Source organism: Carcharhinus amblyrhynchos, chromosome 16 (assembly GCF_965287045.1).
Source record: "Carcharhinus amblyrhynchos chromosome 16, sCarAmb.v2.hapA, whole genome shotgun sequence".
NCBI lineage: Eukaryota > Metazoa > Chordata > Chondrichthyes > Carcharhiniformes > Carcharhinidae > Carcharhinus > Carcharhinus amblyrhynchos.
This window is the reverse complement of record NC_137339.1, coordinates 59,330,406-59,348,267: the sequence shown is the minus strand read 5'-3', so window position 1 is coordinate 59,348,267 and position 17,862 is coordinate 59,330,406.

Genomic DNA, 17,862 nt, shown 5'->3' with positions numbered 1-17,862 from the left:
GTGGCAAATATTTATCAGGCTGATTCCTGGGATGACAGATTTGTCATATCAGGAGCAGCGAAGCCTGTCAGGATTGTATTAATTGGAGTTTAGAAGGGTGAGAGGGGATCTCTTAGAAACTTGTAAAATTTTAACAAGATTGGGCAGGATAGATTCAGAAAGCTTTTTCTCGTTGGGCAGAGTCCAGAACTAGGGGTTAGAGTTTGGTGAAAAGGGCTATTATTAATTATAAACTCAGAAGTTTGTTTGTTGGTTTGGCTAGATGGTGGCTTGTGGTGTGGATAAACACCAACAATGTGGTTCCAATTCCTTTACTTGCTGAGGTTCATTATTCCTTCACAGTTTTGCCCCTCACCTGAGATATGGTGACCATCAAGTTAAATAACCATGATCAGTTCTCCACCTCGTAGGGGTGAGCTAAATATGGACATCTGAGGCTATGGTGAATTGGTCTTCCTTTCATTATACTATATATTTTTTCATGAATAAGTTTCTTTTGTTGTTGTTAAAAACTAATTTGTGGTTCTTTAACTCTGTTTCATCCATATCAGATCAAACAGAAAAAGAAAATAAAATAACAGTTATGGCCCTTTGATCCAGGGCTCCATTCTGGTGTACTCCTGTCCAGGTGCATCACCAAATTGGATTGTAACAGGGCTTGTGTAGCTTCAAATGTTCCGGGTGATTTTAGACATTGCAAAAACGTGACAAAAATATGGGCAGCTGTATGAAATCGAACTGACTGTAGTATCTTACATGCTCGAAGAAGTTACGTAGAGCATTAAGGCTGGAAGAGTTGGTGGAAGCTAGATAGTTCTTAAAATTATGGGTATTGGAAAACGTTGCAAATTTAGGGATGGTTGCAAGACTTGGATATTTTACAGAGATAAAGAGGTTACATTTGCCAGAGGTTTTGACAAGAATAAGGACCTTATGAGAAGTTCAATTAACTTTTGGAGACAGGAGAGCTTCTGAGCTTAGGAGGCTAAGGTAACATTGTGGTTTTTGAAAATGGAAAAAAAATGGAGTGATAGTTGTGTCTGCATATGAAGCAATAGAAAGAGAAAGAGGCATGTAAAGTCAGAGACCTTGTACTGATTGGGCTGGTTGCTACAGGTGGAGAGAACAACAGGAAGACTGAATGGGTTGGAACGGAATAAAGAGCTAGAAACATTTGAAATGGCTGATGGGAATGTTGATATTTTATTTAACAGTGACTATGCTTACTTTAACACCGCAATGAAGTTGTTGCAAAAATCCGAGAGCCACTACACACTGGCACTTGTTCAGGTAGACTGAGGGAAAATTTAGTGGCCAATGCACGTAACCAGCACATCTTTCCGACTGTGGGGTAAAACCTGGAGGAAACTCATGTCGACAGGGAGAGAGCTTGCAGACTCTTTTCAGACAGTGACCAAGCTGGAAATCAAACCCACTTTCCTTGCAGAAGTGTTAACCATTCTGCCACTGTGCCACCCTTGAGAGATTCTCGAGATGGAGAGTTATGTAGGGATTTGGCAGTTCTTACATAGACAGAGTTTTGTAAGTGCAGGAGAGCTATACAAATGTTCATTATCAATGTTGGCAATGTTTTATTTATTTTCTAAGTTTTTTGGATGGTTTCAGAGATATTGTGGTTTATTAGGACTATACAGTCAAATGTGTTTCGTAGCATTTTAGAATCCTTCTTGTCATCTTGTGGGTACTGCTTGCCAGGTCTTTCAGATGTTTGTCCTCATCCAAAACATTTTCTTCCATTCCTCTGAAAGTTAGGATATGCCATTTTCCCATGACATCATTGAATTGCTCTCATTGTGTTTTTTTGTTACTGTATTGAATAATTAATGAAACCAGATATTTTGCCATGATCATGATCTGTTCCCTAAACTTGGATTGAGTAGCCATATAAATAAATGTGTTTGTGCAACAACTTAAATTGCGCAGCATATATGCCACTTTTTCAAAAATGTAAAAAGAATAAGCACCTAAGCTGTCTACAGCATCATAATAATATAACACATAAAACAACCACAGAAGTAAAAAATTACTTGATACTGCAAAGAGTAAAATTATAGACTTCCTTCTGCTTTGCATCTCCCGATCATTGCAATTCTCTTTCTTCCACTGACTCATCAGTGCCTTACGGGTTCGACTGCTCGCTAAAATGTGTTTGATTGTCAGAGCATTTAGTAACACAATTAAAACAAATGGTAAAAATGGTGTTAAAATCTTTTCAAACATTCTAAATCCAATCCACACGGGGTCAGTAAAATAACTTGACTTATTGGAACAGAACCACGTAACATTTCCAATTATTGCTCTGGGTTTAAATCTGAAGTATATGGGAATGTTTTTTAAACAGAGCAGAATGCCAGTTGTGGCTAGAATCACAGCTGCAGTTTTCGTGGTGCAATATTTCGTTTTCAGGTTCTGGCAACAAATGGCAACAAAACGATCACAAGAGAAAGCAGCAGTGAACCAGACAGAACAATCTATGGTTGCACGGGCCATTACAGAAAGAACACTGCAGACAGGTGTGAGTTTCAAGAAGGACATTGAAAAATAATAAGATTGGACTCGATGCAGTATTATGTCGGTGATGATAAAGAATAAGTCCGCAGTTGTCATTGCCACCAAGTATCGAGTGGTGCACTTGGCAAGTCCACATTTCTCCTGTGACAAGATCACAATCGCCACTACATTAACTGCAAGAGAAAGAAAAGAAAGTTTTGTGTATTTTTTCAGGAAAAATTTCATGTTTGTTGTCTTCATACATGATATGTTGGCGTTGCTGGCACTTGCAACAAGAAAACTTGCCTGACTCAACAAAATCTCATGGAATGGAGAATATTTCTATCAGTCTGATCACTAGAAGTGAAGCACATTTGACTCTATGGAAACAGAAAAGCACGAGAATATCAGAATCAGGGAGAACGCCAGTACAAGAGAATGCCTCACTCAGAAATTTACAGTACAGGAGCATGCCTGACTCAGAAATATGGTGCCATTTCCCACATCTGGTCAATGCTGAGATAGAAGACCACTTCTCACAGACACACCTATTCCATGATTTACTTCATTTCATGGGATTCTGGAATGAAGCATAATTGGATCAAAATGTGGAACAGAAGTCCTCTGAAAAGTCGATCAGCTGCTCTGGCTACTGGGCACAGAGAATTGCCAACCAACATGGGCTGACCCATGGGATTATGGGATAGGAAACTTCCCAAAGTCAGATGAGAGCATTGGACAGAAGCAAAATTTGGATTGAGCTTCTCACTAGCATTATTCCTTCAAGCAGAGATCTGACCTGCAGAGTTCTGAATGCCACTGTTTGTACATCAAAAAAGGTGTGGTGTTGCACATACAGCAAGAATTAGGAATGATAATCGAATGTTAGCTTTGATTGTGAGAGGAATTCAATTGTAATGCGTTACGTTTCATTTGAAGAGTATGTCAGTAAGACCACATTGTATACAGTATTGATATCCTAATTTAAGTGCGGATGAAAATTCTTTGGAAGCATTTCAAAGTATGTTCATCAGGCGAACACTTGGAAAGGTTTGGATTATGGAGAAAAAACAATCAAAAATAATAGACGGGCTGTTTTTGCATTTGCTCAAGTTCAGAAGTTTAAGAGGTAAATTGGTGTAAAAATAATAACAATAGGAATATCACTGAGGTGATGGCAACTTTGCCAACAAAAATTGGGAAAGCCATTGTGGTTAGGGCTTGGATAGAGTAGATTTCTTGTACTGTTCATAGGAGAACATAATAGGAAATAATATACTGTCCAACAAGGGAAGGATCTGTGTTGGACATCGTTCTGAGGAATGATGCTAGACCACTGGTGGGTGAGCATTTTAGCAATAGAGATCACATCATCGTACAGTTTAAGTTTCCTATGAACAGAGAAATAGGCAAGATGTGTGAAAAAGAAAGGCTTTGCATCGGGAGGGTCGATTTTAGTAGTTTAAGGCAGGGTATGGCCGAGGTGGATTGGAAACAGTGATTGGTGAAACAAATGTACTGAACAGCAGTTGGGACGTGGTGGGACAAGGCATTCAAAAAGGAAAGGCAGAAGACATAAGCCCATCATTTTTTCCGAAGGGGATAAGAGGTTTATGAAGCACAGAGGACTAAGAAAGACCCCAGCAATTCAAAATGCGAAAAGATGAAAATAAGAACATAAGAACATAAGAAATAGGAGCAGGAGTAGGCCATCTAGCCCTTCGAGCCTGCCCCGCCATTCAATAAGATCATGGCTGATCTGTTGTGGCTCAGTTCCACTTTCCCGCCCTCTCCCCATAACCCTTAATCCCCTCTCTTATCAAGAACCCATCAACCCGCTTCTTAAAAATATTTAGCGAGGCAGCCTCCACCACTTCAACGGGCAGAGAATTCCAGAGATTCACCACCCTTTGAGTGAAGAAGTTCCTCCTCAACTCCGTTCTAAACCGCCTCCCCTTTATCTTGAGGCTGTGCCCCCTAGTCCTACTGTCTTTTTTGAGCGGGAAGAGTCTCTCCACCTCTATCCTATCCATCCCATTCATCATCTTATACGTCTCAATGAGATCTCCCCTCATTCTTCTAAACTCTAACGAGTACAAGCCTAGTTTATTCAGCCTCTCCTCATAGCTCAACCCCCTCAACTCCGGTATCAGCCTAGTAAACCTCCTCTGCACTCCCTCCAGGGCCAAAATATCCTTGCGCAGGTGCGGCGCCCAAAACTGCACACAGTACTCCAGCTGTGGCCTCACCAATGCCCTATACAGCTGCAGCAAGACCTCCCTACTTTTATATTCAATCCCCCTCGCTATGAAGGCCAGCATCCCATTCGCCTTCCTGACCACCTGCTGCACCTGCAAGCTGGGTTTTTGCGACTCATGCACAAGGACCCCGAGGTCCCTCTGCACCGTCACCTGCTGCAGTTTTTCGCCACGTAAGTAATAATCCTTCCTACCATTATTCCTACCAAAGTGGACCACCTCACACTTGCCAACATTAAATTCCATTTGCCATTTCCTGGCCCATTCGCCCAGCCTATCTAGATCCTTCTGCAGACTCTCCACACCCTCCGCACAATTTGCCTTTCCCCCAATCTTGGTGTCATCAGCAAATTTCGACACCCTGCACTCGGTTCCCTCCTCCAGATCATCTATGTAAATGGTAAATAGCTGAGGCCCCAGCACCGACCCCTGGGGCACCCCACTAGTCACCAACCGCCAATCCGAATAGCACCCATTGACCCCCACTCTCTGCCTCCTATTTGACAACCAATCCTCTATCCACGCTAACACCCTACCCCCAACTCCATGTCCCCTGACCTTCTGCAATAACCTCTTGTGAGGTACCTTGTCAAACGCCTTCTGAAAATCCAGAAAGACCACATCCACCGGCTCTCCTCTATCCACTGCCCTAGACACATCCTCATAGAACTCCAGTAAATTTGTCAGACACGACTTCCCTTAAATAAACATTTTAAACACGCATCTGATAGAAGGGGGGCGTAACAGCGGAGACATTAGTGATGTACAAAACAGAGCAGAGTGGAGTTAAAGAATACAATTAAGAAAACAAAAAAGGAATATGAGAAAACGCACTGGTAAAAGTTGGGAAATTCCAAAGACATTATATAAATATATCAATAGGAGGAAGATAACAAAGAAAAGAATATGTCCCATCAAGGACAAATGGGACGTTCTGTGATTGGAATCAGAAGACATTGGGAGGGTGTTGAATGAATACTTTACATCCATCTTCATATATTTGAATGATGAAGGGATGCATTTCACGAGAGAGACTATGAAGATCTCAAGCAAATTTAAATAGTGAGCGAAAAAGCACTGGGTCTAGTGGCAGCTTCAAAAGTGGAGAATACTCCAGGACTGAGGCTGCTATGAGAGACTAGGGAGGAAAGTGCAAGACCGCTGGCCCATTAACAAAAAATCCTTTCCAGCATAGAGAAGCCCCAAAGGACAAGAAAACAGCTAATGTGATTTTGGCATTGAAGAAGATTTGTTGCGATAAGGCAGGTAAGTACAGACTAGTATGTCTCACGTAAATGGTAGGGGAAGTATCAGAAAAAAAAAGTACTGAAGAACATCTTTCTCCATTTGGAGTCGCTAACCTTGACCAGGTTCTGTCGCCATGGTTTTTCAGATGGTGATCCAACCTAACACTTTTTTTTGAGGTGACCATGTGTGTGCTTGAAGGTGAAGCAGTTCATTTAGTTTGTATGGTTTTCAGCAAAGCCTCTGACACGTTCCCGCATGGGTCACTCATCAAGAAGGTAAATGCAAATACACTTGACTAATTTGAAAAAAAGTGGGTTCAAAGTTGTCTCAGTTGAAGGAAATAGGGTGGAATGACAGGAGGCAACATGAATGATTTGAAGCCCATGTCCTGTCGCGTGACACATAGATCTGCATATGGCCTCCTATTATTCAACATTTACATAAGTGATAGATATATCTATGTGAGAGGTACGATTAGCAAGTTTGTAATGACACAATTACTGGTCCGGTAGTTAACAGTGGGGCTGAGTGTCTTGGGCTGCAAAAGGTAGAGACAGGGTGGTCAAATGGGCAAATAAGTGGCAGATGGAATGTGAATCTGACAAATGTGAGGTGATATACGTTGAAGGAATAATTTCACAAGGAAGTATTCAGTGAATGGCGTTTCACAAGGGACTTCTGCAACAAAGGGACGACAGATTGCAGAATGCAGAAGGGCCTGTTAGTTGGGCGGTGAGAAATAAATATGTGGCACTTGTCAGTATCAATCAATGCATAGATAGCAAAAGCAAAGATTTTATGTTGACATTGTATAGAACTTTTGTTAAGCCACAACTCGAGTACTATATGCAGCTCTGGTTGCCAAATTATAGGAAAGATGTGATCGCCTTGGCGGGCCTGTAGAGGAGATTCATCGAAATGTTGCCTTGTGTGGAACATTTATGTTATGAAGAGAATTTGGATAGATTTGTATTGTTTTCGTTGGAGCAGAGAAGACCAGGGAGAGACCTAATCAAGGTGTCGAAGAATATTACAGTCATGGGCAATGTGGATCAGGAACAAAGTTCGCCTTAATTGAAAGATCAGTCACGCTGTTGTATAAATTCATTGTAAGGGTAGGAGGAATAGGCGGAATGTGAGGAAAACTTTTCTTCACCAGAGCATGTGGTGATAGTCTGGAAGCATGGTACATATGAATTGCCTCACATTCTTTAAAACGTATCTGGATCAACACTTGGCACGTCATAACATTCAAGGCTGCCGGTCAAATGTTGATAAATGGGATTAGGTGGGGAAATCAGATGTTTCTCACATGTCAATGGTCCTAAGGGCCTATTTTTAAATGATTCTATGATTGGAATTGGTAAGATCTTGAATGGGTACATGTTGAGAGAAAGTTTCCATGTATGAGAGAAACTAGAGTAGCAATGTTGAAAATTAAGGGGTCACCCAATTAAAATTCAACATGATTCGGAGTTTTTTTCTGAGTAATATGCCAGAAGCAGAAGCTTCGAAAATTTTCTGAGGCTGCTTGGGTTACATTTTTGATAAGCCATTGAGTGATGGATTATATCTTATGTTGACACAATTAGATACTTTCATATCAATTGTGAGCTAATTAAATGGCGGGGCTATCTAGAGTTGCTAGTGGCTTATCACTGCTCCTGCTTCATATGTATGCAACTGGGAATGAAATTCATTATGGTACATGCGGATTTCCAACCATAACTTTGCCAGTACTAAATTTAGTTTACAAATTTCCAACTTATGACGCAACAATTCATGCTGACCTTTGGAAGTAGCACCTATAATTTCCCTTTCCTTAGACACTCTTCGCACATCATTAGCCCACACCTCCAGTCTGTCAGTATCATTTTGGAAGGCGAGCAAATGCAGGCCACTCACATGAAATTTCTGAATGTTCAGAAATGCCATATTATACAATGTCATTGGTAACATAGGAATAACTGTGTGAGCAACTTGAGCCATTCCCTTTCCCTTACTGGTGACAGAAGCCTGATCTGGAAACAGAGGCAGGACTGCTGCATGCATGCCTCAGCCATCACTTCCATTTCTGAACCTGCCTTTCTTTGGTCACACAATCCTAACCAGGACTATATATACATATCTGTGAATTATCATCCTCTTTGGTTGCCATGCTTCTAATATGTAAATATAATCAAATTTGAATCAATTCTCAGAATTCTGACATCCAAATGATATTCGAAACACCCCTGATATCAGGCTTCAATTTCATAATAACAATGTAATTATGACAAATGAAGTTATTTTTAACCATTTCATTAAATTAATTCTGTGAACAGAATGCTCTGTTAAAATTCACAGAGTGCAAATTCATTGCATTTCTTCATCACTCTGTTACTGCACCAATGAAAGTGAATTTTCTGCAAGGTGTAGGATAATATAAAAATAAGAATCAATGTTTGGAATTAAGTTCTCAATTGGGGCAAGGCTGACTTTGATGGCTTAGGCAGGAAGTTCCAAAAGTTGATTGGAGGGACTACTCGCAGGTAAAAGAACGTATGGCAAGTGGGAGCCTTTCAAAAGAATGACAATGAGAGTTCAGGGCCAGCCTGATCCTGTTTATGTGAGGTGCTCGGCTGGCAGGAGTAGGGAACAGTAGGAGACTGGAGATATTGTGGTTCTGATCAATAAAGAGAATGAAGCATATATCAGGTACGGATAGCTGAAGTCAAGTGAATCCCTTAAGGATTATAGGTGGTGTAGAATTAAACTTAAGCAGGAAATCAGGGGGTGAAAAGGAGGTATTAGATATCATTGGCATATATGGTAAAGAAATATCCAAGATATTGTACGAACATAATAAGGGCAAAAAAGTAACTAGAGAGAGAATCAACGAAATCAACCAAGCCGCCTGGATGTGGAACCACTGAAATTGGGGGAGATCCTGAAGGATATTTCTCATCAGTATTTACCATGGAGAATGGTGTCAAACTGTGGAATGATTGAATATAAAAGTAGGGAGGTCTTGCTGCAGCTGTATAGGGCACTGGTGAGGCCGCATCTGGAGTACTGTGTGCAGTTTTGGTCGCCGCACTTACGCAAGGATATTTTGGCCTTGGAGGGAGTGCAGAGGAAGTTTACTAGGCTGATGCCAGAGTTGAGGGGGTTGAGCTATGAGGAGAGACTGAATAAACTAGGCTTGTACTTGTTAGAGTTCAGAAGAATGAGGGGAGATCTCATTGAGACATATAAGGTGGTGAATGGGATGGATAGGATAGAGGTGGAGAGACTCTTCCCGCTCAGAAAGGACAGTAGGACTAGGGGGCACAGCCTCAGGATAAAGGGGGGGTGCGGTTTAGAACGGAGTTGAGGAGGAACTTCTTCACTCAAAGGGTGGTGAATCTCTGGAATTCTCTGCCCGTTGAAGTGGTGGAGGCTGCCTCGCTAAATATTTTTAAGACGCGGGTTGATGGGTTTTTGATAAGCGAGGGGATTAAGGGTTATGGAGAGAGGGCGAGAAAGTGGAACTGAGCCATGACAGATCAGCCATGATCTTATTGAATGGCGGGGCAGGCTCGAAGGGCTAGATGGCCTACTCCTGCTCCTATTTCTTATGTTCTTATGTTCTTATGTGGAGATGCTGGCATTGGAGTGGGGTAAGCACAGTATGAAGTCTCACAGCACCAGGTTAATGACCAACAGATTTATTTGGCAGCACCAGCTTTCGGACTCCAACCTGGTGCTGTAAGACTTCAAACGAATGTAAGGAACTCAGGGAAGTAAATAGTGATGTCTTGAAAAACATTCACAGCACACAAGAAGATTTGCTGACGTTCTTAAAGGCATGAAGATAGATAAAACCCTATGACTGGATCAAATGCCCAGGGCATTGTGGGAATGTAGGGAAAAAATTGCGGGGCTTCAAGCGGAGATAGTTGTATCACTGATAGTCATGGGTGAGGTGCTAAAAGATTGGAGGGAGGCAAATGTCATGCCATTATTTAAGAAAGGCGGGAGGGAAATGCCAGAGAATTCCAGATCAGCGAGCCTAACATCCATGGTAGGTAAGTTGTTAGAGGGTACTCTGAGAGACAGGGTCTTCATGCATTTGGAAAGGCAAAGAGTGACAAAGGATAATCAACACGGCTTTGTGCGTAGAAAATTGTATATATACAATTTGATAGAATGTTTTGAAGGGAGACTAAAATATAGAAAAGAGTAGTGCAGTTGACTTTGTCTAAATTCACCTTAGCAAGGTCTTCGACAGGGTAACACGTGATGGACTGGTCACAAAGCTTAGATCACATATGGTCCGGAGGAACTAGCCAATGGGATGGATATTAGCTTGTGGGTAGGAGATAGAGGTTAGTGGTAGAGGATTGTTTTTCAGTCTGAATGCCAGTGAGCAGCAGTTTGCTGCTCGGACTGGTGCTGGGTCCACTGTTATTTATCATTTCTATATACAACTTGGATGAAAATAAAGGAGGCATGGTTAGTAAGTTTCCGTATGACACTGAAATTGGTGGTGTACTGGACAGTGAAGGCCGTTATCTAGGGCTATACAGTGATCTTGATCAACTGTAACAATGGACAGAGGAATGGAAGATGGAGTTTATTTCAGGTGAGGTGTTGCATTTGGTTAAGTCAAATCAGGGCAGGAATTAGACAGTTAATGATAAGGCCTTAAGGAGTTTTGTCAAACAGTGAGACCGAGTGGTTCAGGTGCATGGTTCCTTGAAACTTGGATCACAGTTAGACCAGGTGTGGAAGAAGGCGTTTGTCATGCTTAAGTTCATTGGTGAGAACATTGAGCACAGTAGTTGGTACGTCGTATTTCAACTGTAAAAAACATTGTAAGGCTACATTAGGAAGACTGTGTACATGTATAGTTCACCCTATTATAGAAAGCATGTTACTAAACTGGAGAAACTGTATTAAAATGATTTTTACGGATGTTACAAGGACTGAAAGATTTGAATTAGAATGAGAGGCTGGGTCTATTCTCCCTGGAGCAAAGTGCGATGGGGGCCGACCTTATAGAGATTTACAAAATAATGAAAGACAGGGATAAGGTGATTAGGCAAGGTCAGTCCCCCGGGTAAGATTTCCAAAACTAGTGGGCATAGGTTTAAGGTGTGAGGGAAAGATTTAAAAGAGCCCAGCGGGGCAATATTTTCCCACATAGAGTAGTACACATATTAAATGAGCTTCCAGAGGAGATGGTAGAGTAGATTGCAACTACAATGTTTAGAGTACAATTGGATAGGTAATTGATAGGGAAAATGTAGAAGGAAATGGGCCAAATGCAGGCAAGTGGGATTGGTTTAGCTTAGGAAACCTACTCCGTGTGGACGAGTTGGGCCAAAAGGCCTGTTGTGGTGCTATATTTCTCTACAACTCCGAGTTGCACTTTTTTTTCTACGTTAAGCTAATGGCTAACTGTTTACCAGGCATTTCCTGAAATGCATTTTTGAACCAGGTAGGAACATTTTTCACGCTCCAATCCTGATTTTTTTTATTTGATTTGGTTTATTATTGTCACATCTATTAACATACAGAGTAAAGTATTGTTTCTCGCGTGGTGTGCAGATAAAACATACCCTTCATAGAGAAGGAAACAAGAGAGTGCAGAATGTAGTGTTACGGGCATAGCTAGGGTGTAGAGAAAGATGAACTTAATGCAAGGTATGTGCATTCAAAAGTATGACAGCAGCAGTTCTTGTTCTTGAAGCTGTTCTTGAGTTGTTCTTGAAACAGAAGCTGTTGGTTGGTACGTGACATCAGTCTGGGTGTGTGGAGTCCTTAATTATACTGGCTGCTTTGCTGAGGCAGTGTGAAGTGTAGACAGAGTAACTGGATGGAAAGCAGATTTGCGTGATGGAATAGGCTACATTCATGACCTTTTATAGTTCCTTGGAGTGTTGGGCAGAACAGAAGCCATACCAAACTGTGATACATCCAGAAAGAAAGTTTATTATGAGGCATCTGTAGAAGTTGTTGAGAGTCAAGCTGACATGCCCAATTTCTTTCGCCTTCTGAGAACGTAGAGGCATGGTGGGCTTTCTTCACTATATTGTCAGCCTGGGGGCTCAGGACAGGTTGTTGGTGATCTGGATACCTAAAAACTTGAAGCTTTCGATCCTTTCCACTTCATCCCCATTGATGTAGACGGGGTATATTTGCCTTTACGCTTCCTGAACTCGATGATTATCTCTTTCGCTACATTGAGGGAGAGATTATTGTTGCCACACCAATTCACCAGATTCTCTATCCCTTTCCTGTACTCTGGCTCGTCATTGTTTGGGATCTGACCCACTATGATGATGTCATCAGAAAACTTGAAAATCGAATTGGAGTCATACATGTATAAGGAGTATAGCTGGGGTCTGAGAACACAGCCTTGTCTGGCACCGCTACTGAGGATTATCGTGGAGAGGCGTTGTTGCCTAACCTTACAGATTGTGGCCCGTGAGTTAGGAAGTTCAGAATACAGTTGTAGAGGGAGATGGCGAGGCCCAGGCCACAGAGTCTGGAGATGGGTTTCTTGGGAATAATAGTGTTGAGGGCTGAGCTGTATTCAATAAGTAGGGGTCTGACATAGGCGTTCTTGTTATCTAGGTGCTCCAGGGTTGAGTGCAGTGTGAAAGAACTGGCATCTGCTTTGGACCTGTTGCTGCGGTAGACAAAATGAGTGGATCCAGCAAGCCCGGGAGACTGGAATTGATTCGTGCCATGACTAACCTTTCGAAGCACTTCATAATGATGGATATCAGAGCTACTGGCTGAAATCATTAAAGCACGTTGCTTGGTTTTTCTTAGACACTGGGATGATGGTGATCTTCTTCAAGTAGATAGGGCCCTCTGATTGTTATAAAGAGAGGTTGAAGATAACTGAATACCTCTGCCAGCTGATTTGCAAGATCTGAATGCATGTCCCCGTACCCCAACCGGGCGATTTGCTTTCCATGTGTTGATCTTTAAGAAAGCTGCTCTGACATCTACAAAGGTGACCCCAGATACAGGTTCATCAAAGGCTTCCAGGATGGAGGGCATGCTGTCGCTGACCTGTTGCTCGAAACGGACGTAGAATGCATTCAGCTCATCAGAGAGGGGTGCATTGGAGACGGTGATTTTACATACCTTCATCTTGTAGCCTGCTATGTCTTGCCTTGCCATAGTCAGCAGTGGTTGGTGTGGCTGGCCTGGGACTCTAGCTTGGTCTGGTATTGTCTTTTGGCATTTTTGATGGATCTCCTTAGATCACATGTGGCTTTCTTGAATCGGTCACTGTTGCCTGACTTGAACACTTGAGACCTGGCCTTCCCTGTATGTCTATAGTTGCATGGGGAATACATGGACTTATTTCTATGGCACATGGTCTTCTACACACTTACTAATGAAGTTAGTTACTGTAGTGTAATCCTCTGTAGTGTACTAATGAAGTCAGTTATTGAGTGCAATCCTCTATCACCTGCTATATATTGTGAAAATTGGGAGTGTTTGAACAATCTGTCCACAATCTGCGATGTAATTTATTTTAGATGTTTGAAATTCAATCCTTTTGAAGCAGGTGCATTACCACGCTAAGTATTTTCAAGCGTCCTTGCACATTGTTCCTTTCTATTTCAGTCCACTGGTGATACTTTTCAGCCCAACCCTTATCAGCATTTCGTTTTAAATCTATTCTTTAGTGAATGTCAAGCGAGTTGTTCATTTCTAATGCTAGCTATGCTTTGAGCTCGTATCTACACATATTTTTCAGTGGTTCAAGGGGGCTGCTCACCATCACCATCTCAGAGGAAATTAAAAATGGGCAATGAATTCTGCCCTAGCCAGGGAAGCTACCATCTATTGAGTGAATAAATAAATAAGCATAAACCATCCTCTATAAAATAAATGCCAGTCTTCCTTTTTACAACTGACTTATTATTAACGCATCACAAGGTGCATTTCTTGACCAACCTTCTGTGGAAAATGACCTAATTGTCTCATGATCACCCTTCTCACACAAAATTAAATCTTCACATTTTCTTCCATTGTATTGAATTTGGTTCGCATATTATTGACACATTCTCCTGAGTTTGCATCAAATGTTCCCTTTGATAGCTGATCCACCTTCCTCTTCGTTCATGAATATCTGGTTTTGTTTACACTATTGTCTATATATTATCACAAGACTATTAATCCAGCAACACAACTAATGTTCTGGGGACCCAGGTTCGGAACTGTCATGGCAGATGGTGGAATTTGAATTCAATAAAAAAACGTATCTGGAATTAAGAGTCTACTGATTGCCATGGAACCATTGCTGATTAGCGGGGGAAAAAGATCATCTGGTTCACTCATGTCTTTTAGAGAAGGAAATCTGCTGTCCCTTACCTGGCCTAGCCTACATGCGTACACTTGAGCCACAGCAACATGAACCATAGCAACAATGAATGGGAAATAAATGCGAGCCAAGTCTCATGAATGAAAAAAAAACACAGATTGTCTCGGCAGGCCATTTCAGAAAGTGCATCGTGGTAACAAGTGTCAGCAATGTCACGTTCTGCTCCCTCTTCTTACTCCACTCTTTCTGTTCATTTCATTCGCTGGACACGGGTGTGGCTGGAAAAACCATCATTTATTGCCGGACTGTTATTGCCCCGAAACTGAATAGCTTGCAGATCAATTTCACAAGACTGCTAAGAGTCAACAACATTGCTTTGAGTCTGAATTCATTTGTAGCCCAGCCCAATTTAGGATGAAAAGTTTGCATGGTGAAGATTTGACGCTCTTGGGTACTCTCCCCCAAAAAATGGTCATTGCCTCATGGTAACGATTATTGGGGCAAACTTTATATTGCAGTATCTTTACTGAGACACAAAATCCGCAGATAGTTTTCAGTGAATTTGAACCCACGTCCTCAATTTTCTGGATCTTGAAAGTTTGAGGTAGTGACATAACTGCTGCAGGAACCAACTCCCCTCCCACTGCCTGCTAACAATGACATTGAAACGAAGGGCACAGCAGAACGTTGCAAACACCTTTCAATGTGCAGTTGCCAAAAATTCTCCCCTTGTTATGACATGAAAAGCGCTGTTTCATCATTCTGATTGTCCATCCCAGAATGGTCGTGTCAAAATCACCAGCACTTGTGTTACTTTCCAGCAGTGCGGTGGATTGTGTGTTTTTGTGAGTTTGTCTGGAGTGGGCGCGGGAGGGTGTAGGGGGCGGTGCAGTCATTAGGAACCTGAAACGTTATTGGTAACGTATGCCGATTGTATATATTTCGTCTCCAGCTAGGTGCGCCCATGTTCACTTTACGGTCCCGAACAGAGTAATAAGGATTCCTTACCCCGTGGCTGCCGCTAAAGGATCAGAAATTTACCAAATCGATGGGCCGTGAATAATTGGAAACGCATTGCGCTTTAATCGAGTACAAATTGTTTCATTTTTTCTATCTGTTGATGAGAACGAACGACAAAACCAAGGAAAACCCTCCCATTAGTCAAATCTAATTGATTCCGCGACTCTTCCACAAAATGGTTAATATAAATAATCTGCTATGGATTGCATACTATCTGACGTATTGATAAAGTGAATTCTTCGAGGTGGGCAAAATATTGACTCTCAGCCTTGGAACTTCCTGATGCAGATATGTGGAATAAAATTCAACTTCAGTCGATAGTTGCGTCTGAGCTCAATTGCAAACGCCCCAATTGTAATGATGTCATACACAGTCCACTTCACAACTTGATTCCTGTATTCGAGTTGCCTCATTCACTGCTCATGCTTGACCCGTAAATTAGAAAATGTTACTTCCTGTAGCACAGTCTTAGGTGAAGAGTAAACTACTCATCCTTCTAATTTGCAGAGATTAATCTCTCTTCCTTTTCTGTTCCATATGATGGTCATGTGGCTGACCGTTATGTACTGTATCACTGTCCACATACTCAGTCGAAATTTAAGTCAGCAATCTGTGTCCCAGTTAAGTGCATTGAACTGTTGCACAACCCAACCTGAACAAATCTTCCCAAAATACCTTTATTGACTTTCCAAATGCAGTGTATGTCAAAAACATCTTAACTGTTGTTTGGATGTTTAGTTCATTGTCGGCAGGCTAGATGTGTTCTCTCGTGCTCCTGAACGAGACTCCGCCTGCCAATGGTGAGATACATATCAAGTCATTGTGCATGAATCAAGTTGCGAAGATGTTGGGCTGTGTGGCCTGTCAGCGGGTGCGGTCACAGAACCTCAGCAAAGTAGAGCACACTGTGCGATATATAGTAAAGAAAGCACATCAAAATGAGTTCAACTGTGTTGCGTGTCAAGAGAGTAAGGCAAGGCTGGATGGTTTTTACTTTAATGCTGAGAATGGAATAGATAAGACTGATCAGAGTTAAGGGTGAGGAGCGGTACCTGGAAATGCGATACTGTTGCTACCACAGGAACATGGTTGACGGAAGGTCAAGGCTGGCAACTCAACATTCCAGGGAAGAAGATCTCGAGCTGAGACAAAGGACGTTGTGAAAGTGGAGGTTGTATCGCACGTTAATTAAGGAATCAATTATTTGAGTATGGGGTGATGATATCTTGGATTGGTCTTCAAATGAGTCTTTGTGGTTGTTTTTGTCGCTGCAGACTCAATGGGCTGAAGGGCCTTTTCACCACCTCATATTTCTTTGACTCTATGGCATATAAAATCTCTTTGGAAAGCCAATCAGTGTCACATTGAGAATCTTCCCCACGCCAATGGATGAGGCACATTAGGGCCAGGCTGATGATCCGCTAATATAATGTAAGCAAGAATGAAAATAATTGACAATACGACCAGCACTAGTTCACGCATCAGGGGATTCTTTGAAACCAACTAATGGTGCTGAAAATTCAAAAAATGCGGATTGAAAACAGAACAGAGATGGAAGGAAATACTCAAGTGGGTAGAGAAGCGGCAATAATTTCAGTAAGTAGGTAACGGCGATATTGGAATTCAAAACCGAGATCAGGGGGCGGCACTGTGGCACAGTGGTTAGCATTGCTGTCGCACAGTGCCAGGGACCGGGGTTCGCTTCCTGGCTTGGGTTACTGTCTGTCTGGAGCTTGCATATTCTCCAGTGCCTGTGTGGGTTTCCTCTCGGTACTCCGGTTTCCTTCCACAGTCTGAAGGACGTGCTTGTTAGGTGCATTGACCAAAAGAGGCGTCGGAGTGTGGCGACGAGGAGAATTTGACAGTAACGCCATTGCAGTTTTAATGTATGTCTACTTGTGACACTAATACATGAAATTAAAAACAAACTTTATACAACAGCTAATTGAGTGACCATTAGGCAGACAACCAATAGTCTGTCAAATGAGTACAAAAATGATCGGAGATGGGATGTATCTACAATGGGATCGGGGCATCTGAGTTTACACAAAGTCTCCAAATGTAAGCTCTGTCAAGATAACGTTGCAACTTCCAAATGCCTATTTGAGGAGGGATTCTATCCAGATGAACAGAGGGCATGCGTAATACAAAAACAATGTTGATAGACAGGGTAGCAAAAGGAGTAATTGATGTCTTGTTAAACGGTGTTCATCGTCAACAGAAGAATACTGTTTCAAAACGTTTCTGTCAGCATCAGATACTGGGCAATGACCACTAATGCAGGAAATGGACATGGAGACCATTGAATTCTTTGACCTCAATGATTAAATGATAAAAATAATAATGCAGTGAATTGATTTGACGAGTTAGTGATGTATAGTCCTCACTAGTTATAGCTCTAACATCGCAAATGAAAACGGTATTTAATGCAAAATAATAATGGGCAACATTTTTTAAGGTCACGCGTGGATCGACAAATTACAAGGGGAAACATCAATCCAAGGAGGGAGG